This window comes from Mauremys mutica, unplaced genomic scaffold (assembly GCF_020497125.1).
Source record: "Mauremys mutica isolate MM-2020 ecotype Southern unplaced genomic scaffold, ASM2049712v1 Super-Scaffold_100054, whole genome shotgun sequence".
Taxonomy (NCBI): domain Eukaryota; kingdom Metazoa; phylum Chordata; order Testudines; family Geoemydidae; genus Mauremys; species Mauremys mutica.
Genome location: NW_025423258.1, coordinates 4,502,246 through 4,509,656, shown reverse-complemented (window position 1 = coordinate 4,509,656; position 7,411 = coordinate 4,502,246). Strand labels below are relative to the sequence as shown.

Sequence of the window (7,411 nt, the reverse complement as noted above, 5' to 3'; positions counted from 1 at the left end):
AAAATCTCCTGACAGCTCTAGAGAAGGCTTTTATGAAGTTCATCTCCTTTACGGATTCTCTGATGTTTAGAAAGGCCTGAACTATGAGTGAAGCTTTTCCCACACTCACAGCATGCATAGGGTCTCTCTCCGGTGTGGACTCTGTAATGTGTAACAAGGGTTGAGCTCCGAGAGAAGCTTTTCCCGCACTCACTGCATTCATAGGGTTTCTCTCCTGTGTGGACTCTCTGGTGAGAGATAAGAGAGAAGAGGTGAGTGAAACTTTTCCCGCACTCACTGCATTCATAGGGTCTCTCTCCTGTGTGGATCCTCTGATGCATAGTAAGGTGTGAGCTCCGAGAGAAGTTTTTCCACACTCGCAACATTTGTAGGGTTTCTCTCCCGTGTGCGTTGTCTGATGAGAGATAAGGGCTGATCTCTGAGTGAAGCTTTTCCCGCACTTGCAGCATTCGTAGGGTCGCTCTTCTGTGTGGATTCTCTGATGAGAGATAAGGGCTGATCTCTGAGTAAAGCTTTTCCCACACTCACAGCATTCGTAGGGTCTCTCTTTCGTGTGGATTATCTCATGTCGAATAAGGGCTGAGCGGTAATGGAAGTTTTTCCCACACTCACTACACGTAGTCTCTTGCTTTTCCGTGAGGATTTTCTCCTGGGAGGTAGTTTCCTTGAGGTCCCTGTGAGTTCCCTGACAATTAATGGGTTCATCCACTCTCTCCTCTGAGTGGTTTCCCTGCTCTCTCTCTCTGGTCTGGGGTAATTTTCACCAGCTTTTCCCTGCTCATGGGGGCTGGACACGCTCCCTTTGGCTCTTCGCAGTAATTCCCCATGCGCTTCGGCGAGCTCAGCATCTTTCTGGTGAGGATTCTGCTCCTTGCTCTCCCTCACCACCCCATCACCTGCTAGAAGAGAGGAGAAATCTCAGAATTGGGGATGGAAAGGCAGAGAACAAACCCAAGTAAGTGCTGGAGAGAGAGAAAATAAAAATCAGGGACTGAACTCCCCCAAACTCTTCCCCACAGGGGACAGTGGAGGGGATCAATTCTGCTCCCCACCCACGACCGGCCTTTGGGGGGGGCCGTACGGGTGCCCCACCCAAGGGGGTGCCGGGCGCAGGGTTTGGATTCCCACCTGACCTGCTGCCGAGAGGCTCGCTGGGCTGATGAAAGCGGCACAGGGAGGCAGATAAGCAGCTGCGTGGGGGAGTGGGATAGACCTGAGCTGCAGGGGGCAGCTGGACCACCAGCCGTCAGAGTCAGGTGACTGCTCCGGAGCAGAGGGGCCCCTCTCCGCCCTGCTCCATGTGTGCAGCTGCTGCTGTTCCTGTCCCCCCACCCCCCGTTCACCCCCGGAGTCACCCCGTCCACCCCCGACTGGGAGCATCCTCCTGACTGCTCTGCGGGGGGAGGTGCTGATTGATGGCGGGGTGATCCCCTCCCCCCAACCCAGGTACCCGATTTCCACTGAGCTGGGGTGACGGGACAGGGGGAATCTGCGTGTGCTGCTGCCTCTCTGGGGCCGGAGCTGCCGGCAGCTGCTTGTGTCTGAACAAGCCTAGTTCAGGCTCCCAACCCTGAGAACTTTCTTAAAGAGACAGCGCTCTCACTCACTCAGGGCACATACTCCCTTCACACACACACACACACACACACACACACCCCCCCCAGGGCTCCCTGCATCCAGGTCACTTCCCCACCTGGGCGGTGCAGAGACATCAGGAGCAGCTGTTCTCCTGCCCTCCCCTTACGCAGCCTGCAGGGAAAGTGACCTGGGTGCAGGAAGCCCTGACATCGCTCCTTGCTCCCCTCTCCCAGCCCCCCAGGGCTGTGTGGGGCGGGGGAGCAGCAGTCCAGTGGGGGAGCGAGCAGCAATGCCAGCTGCTTTGTGCATCCAGGTCAGGTTCCCCACTTGGGTGCAGGGGGGGGATGCCGGCGTTAGAGGCAAAGGGGGCACAGTGCAGGGGTTGAGGGCACAGGAGAGTGGTGCAGGGGGTAGCAGGGAAGGGCTGCATAGAACCATAAAATATCAGGGCTGGAAGGGACCTCAGGATGTATCTAGTCAACCCTCCTGCTCAAAGCAGGACCAATTCCCAACTAAATCATCCCAGCCAGGGCTTTGTCAAGCCGGGCCTTAAAAACCTCTAAGGAAGGAGACTCCACCTCCCTAGGTAACCTATTCCAGTGCTTCACCATCCTCCTAGTGAAATGGTTTTTCCTAGTATCCAACCTAGTCCTTCCCCACTGCAACTTGAGGTCATTGCTCCTTGTTCTGTCATCTGCTACCACTGAGAACAGTCTAGAAACATCCTCTTTGGAACCCCCTTTCAGGTAGTTGAAAGCAGCGATCAAATCCCCCCTCAGTCTTCTCTTCTGCAGACTAAACAATTCTAGTTCCCTCAGCCTCTCCTCCTAAGTCATGTGCTCCAGCCCACTAATCATTTTTCGTTGCCTTCTGCTGGACTCTTTCCAATTTTTCCACATCCTTCTTGTAGTATGGGGCCCAAAACTGGACACAGTACTCCAGATGAGGCCTCACCAATGTCGAATAGAGGGGAACGATCACGTCCCTCGATCTGCTGGCAATGCCCCTATTTATACGGCCCAAAATGCCGTTAGCCTTCTTGGCAACAAGGGCACACTGTTGACTCAGCCAGCTTCTCATCCACTGTAACCCCTAGGTCCTTTTCTGCAGAACTGCTTCCTCGCCATTCGGTCCCTAGTCTGTTAACAGTGAATGGGATTCTTCTGTCCTAAGTGCTGGACTCTGCATTTGTCCTTGTTGAACCTCATCAGGTTTCTTTTGATCCAATCCTCTAATTTGTCTAGGTCCCTCTGTATCCTATCCCTACCCTCCAGCATATCTACCACTCTTCCCAGTTTAGAGACATCTGCAAACTTGCTGAGAGTGCAGTCCACGCCATCCTCCAGATCATTAATGATTGCGGCACAGGAGTGGAGTGCAAGGGCTGGGGTGAAGGGGGCACAGAGCTGGGATGCATGAGGGGGGCAGAGGTTAGGAATGAAGGGGTGTAGGGATTAGGGGTGCAGGAGGGGGAGCTGGCATTTGGGGCAAAGGGACACAGTGCAGAGGTTGGGGGGAAGGGAACGTGGGTTGCCTAAGGAGCCCATGGGAGCCAGGGGCACCAAAATGCAAGTTTGCCCAGGGTGCCATTTCCCCAAGGCCGGCCCTGCCCACATCCCATCCAAACACTCAGTAGGAAGGGAGGGAGCTCCAGCCAAGGTGTCAATCATCATCTGTAGGAAGCCAGGAGTGAGATCTGCTGGGGACTGTCCTGAGCTCACAGAGTCTGTGTGGGGAATCCCAGCGGGGTCTCTCAGGCACTTACAGTTTCTGGGTTGGTTTAATGTTTCCTCACCTGTGCAGGGACTTCCCAGGATCTCGCTTTCCACTGAACCAGGGGGATCCAGGACCCAGGGCTCTTCCCCTCCTTCCAGCTGGAAGATCACAGAGGGTTGGGAAACTGGAAACCCTGCTCAAGGGAAAGAAAACAAAGGAGATCAGGGGAATTCATAGGCCATTTATCATCATAAAAACATTCTATTAGTTTAACCCCAGTCCATTTTAAACAATAAAATCGCAGGGCCAGCTCCCCAGGTGCTCAAAGGTGCACAACACTCTGCTTAGGAGGGATTTAACTATCCCCATTTTTGCTGGGAACACACACAGCCAGACACTCATTATCAAAGAGGCTCCTAAAAAACAGAGACTGGAACTGCATTTCCCAGAAAGTGAAGACTCCAGACAGACGGCAAGTGTCCCTGGCACTGCTTCTTGCTGACAGACAGGTCCAGAGCCAAAGAGAGAGTCCAGGGGAAGCTGGGAACAGGAAGCATGGGCTGGGGGGGGCGTTCAGTGGAGTAAGGACTAGGAAGGGCAGGGATATCACTGAAGGCAGGATCTCAGCAGCATTAGATGTCAGGAAAGCACATCCTGCGGCATTAGGGAACCTAGCGAGTCAGGTATAAAGGGAGGGAACATAAAAAACACTGTGTGGAGAAAGCTGGCAAATTAGATGATGTAGTTCAAGAGCCACAGACCAATTCTTCTGCCAAAGGAGAATGTGAAAAATAAGAATCAGGCCACGTGACTTCAGGAGGGACAAATTCGAAGATCCAAAGAACATGCAGAGAAGAGAGACGGCGGCTCTTGCAGGTGGGGATGGAAAAGGAAGAGTCTCCGTGGTTCATGGAGCCAATTAGTTCGTTTTATCATTCATTGATCATTGTTATGGTGAGCTCATATGTTATTTCAGATGTAGTCACTGTGTACGCAATAGATTTAAGTTGTAGGTATAGGCAGAAGTAAGACAGGTAGAGCCCTGCATGGATACAAAATTTATATCCGCATCTGATCTGCGATCCGCAAAAATGGTCCATGGATATCTGCAGATTTTCAGGGCTCTAGGAACAAAATTTGTACCCGCAGCCGATCCACAAAAATGGTCCGAATTCTCCACCAGGAGACGTGATCAAAGCAAAGGGCTGAAGCAATGAATCCTAAAATCTTCTAATATAGGCTGGAAGGGACCTCAAGAAGTCATCTACTCCATTCCCATCGCCCTGCGGCAGGATCAGGTGTAAATATGCCAGAAGTTTGTCTGACCTGTTCTTAAAACCCTCCTGGGACAAGAATTCCACAACCTCTCTTTGTAATCCATTCCAGCACTTCCCTATCCTTATCGCTGGAAAGGTTTTTGTATTACCCACCCTCAACCTCCCTTGCAGCAGATCAAGCCAATTACTTCTCCTCCTACCTTCAGTGGACGTGACGAACAATTAATCATTGCTCTCTTATAACGACCCTTGACATATTTGAAGACTGTTCTCAGTTCCCCCACTCACTCTTTTCTAAAAATTAAACATGCCCAGTTCTTTCAACCTTCCCTCCTAAGTCATGTTCGAGGACCAGGAGGGCGCTTTTCCCTTCTGAATGTAGATGCGCAAGGTGAGGTCAGAGAAAAGGATGTTGGAGTAACTGAGGCAGGAGAGGATGACTAAGAGCTCTAGCTGCGCGGATGGATAGGAAAGGCCAATTGTTAAGGATGTTACGCAAAGAGAAAATGCAAGGTGTAGGCACAGCCTGGATAGGAGGCCCCAGAGAGAGCTCCGTGACAAAGGTATTGCACAGTTATGGGCCTGAGTGACAGGCAGCACAATGGTGCTGTCTGCAGCAGTAGAGAAACAAGGTGGGGGGAGGGCTTGGGGGAAATATTAAGAGCTTTGCTTCAGCTGTTGATCTTTAGCTGATGGCTGGACATCAGTGAGGAGATGAGAGAGAGAGAGGGGCTGAGATTTCAGTTGCGACAGAAAGAGACAGGCCATGAGCAGAGAGGCAGAACTGTGAGTTAGGAGCACAGAGATGGTAGTTGAATGTGTGTGTGCGGATGAGATTCCCCAGAAATAAGGTGCAGAGGAAGAAAAGAAGAGGCCCAAGGACAGAGCCCCGTGGAACCCAAACAGAAGGCTGGAACGGGGGTCAGCCGGCTCATTCTAAAGACACTCTAATGCAGTGACTGGAGGAGGAGAAGGATGTGACTCATCATGGACCTCTTGATGCCACCTGGCAGAGGGCACAGGGTGCCTAATGTTTTACTGGGATCCCACAGACCAGGTACACGCATATTCGTTCACCCAAAGGGGGCGTGTCAGGTGTCTGTCGAGGAACTAGTTAGGTAGGTCTTAGGTAGCTCTTTAAAGCTTTGCCAGTCCAGCTCTATTGTTTAAGGCTGTGAAAAAGTGCCCACACGCATGCGCACACACGCACATCATCCAACATGGCTCTGCTGGCCAAAGCTCAATTACAGACACAGCTACAGCGGCAAAAGCATCCATTTTTTAAAACAGGAAACTAAATGCTCATAAGCTACATTAATGCAGAGTTAAGGTTGCCCAGTGCTGTCTCCTGCCTTGCACCATATGGACGGTGAGTAAACTTAAACCTCTGCAGACCAGGAAATGAAAAGTTAATGTAAACTTCCCCCAACCCTTAACCCTGTAGCTGTCCAGAACTAGTGAGAATGGTTCTGTGTGGGCCGTGCAAAGGTTAACCAACTGCCACAGGGACTCAGGTATTCAGCTCAATGCAGCAGTAACGGGATGAATTCTATGGTCTGTGGTATAAAGGACGTCAGAGTAGATGACCTAATAGTCACATCTGGCCTTAAAATCTATGAACCTATAATCGATCCGAGAAAAGACTAAGACATTGTCTGTGCTGTGCTCACAGGTGGGAATCCCAGCATTTATCCGCATGCCTCCAGCTGTGTGCCCTGGGCCAGCTGTAGCTGTGACTGGCTGATGGAGGGATGGGTTGCAGCAGCTGGGCAGAGCTGTGCCTGTGCTATGCAGAGAGGTGCATGTGAAACTTGGGGGGCAATTCTGCCTCATTTCTGTGCTGAGTGTTGTAGGCTTTGTCAGCAAAGGTGCCCAAGGGTGTGTTCTTGCCATGGGGATTGTCAGCACCCTGGTGGCGTATGTTCGAGTGATCTGTGGGGCTTAGTGAGGGGTCAGTGAAGGCAGCGACTCAAAAGGAAAACTCAGGTTGAGGGCAAGGGGGTAGTAACACTGTGCAAGTCTCAGATGGCCTGTGTGCAGGAGGTTCAGTACTGGAGAGCAGGCCAGGGGGAGGAAGCTTCTGTTTGCTATGATGGAGTTGAACCCGAATATTATCTTAGCAAAGAGAAGAACATGTTAGACATTCTGCTATACTGCTCTGTTCCCAGAGCGCTCTGTAACAGGGGAGGGGAGAGGGCTCGTGTGGGTGTCTCTGGCATGTCGGGGTGATGCTGAAACAGGGCAGAGCAGAGGTGGCATTGGGGGAGTGGCATGAACCTTATCTCTTCGTTTCCCCTTCCAAGATCTGAGGGGACAGGAATCCTTACCCAGCGAGGTCACATTCTCACAGTTCTCATGCATGACCTCCCTGTAGAGGGCTCTCTGAGTGGGGTCCAGCAGAGCCCCCTCTCCCCTGATGAAATACACAGCCACCTCCTCGAAGGTCACCGGCCCCTGAAAGAGCAAGAGTCCAACACTCGGTACCTGCTGCCCCACTCACAGCCCCACTATTCAGGGAGGAAAGGAGCCAATCAAATGGAAACTCTGAGAGAGTCAGCAGAGTCCTATCCCCATACTGCTGAGAGCAGCCAGGAGACATCTGGGTGAGGGGACGAAGTGAGAGCCCCTTGTCTCTCCCAGCAGATCCACCACAGACCTACTAGCCAGAGGCTGTTACAGGCGATGGAGCCCCCAGTAGGGTCCAGGCACAGCCCCATGGTAGAGAACCCAACACCCTTCCCACTGCCAGCAGCTGGATGTGAGGGGCCGGGACATCTTCCCTACACCTCCCTGCTGGGTGCCCCCTTTCCATGTCACACCAGCCTCTGGCTAGCAGGCTG

General features: G+C 52.2%; 1 long non-coding RNA gene across 1 annotated transcript; it reads right to left on the bottom strand.

The window, feature by feature from the left end:
* Positions 1-852: 852 nt before the first annotated feature.
* On the bottom strand, positions 853-6,926 carry LOC123358429. Its single transcript, XR_006575723.1, has 3 exons — positions 6,899-6,926; positions 3,374-3,487; positions 853-896 (listed from the first exon to the last, which is right to left on the bottom strand). It is a non-coding gene; the product is annotated as an uncharacterized LOC123358429 (long non-coding RNA).
* Positions 6,927-7,411: the final 485 nt, after the last annotated feature.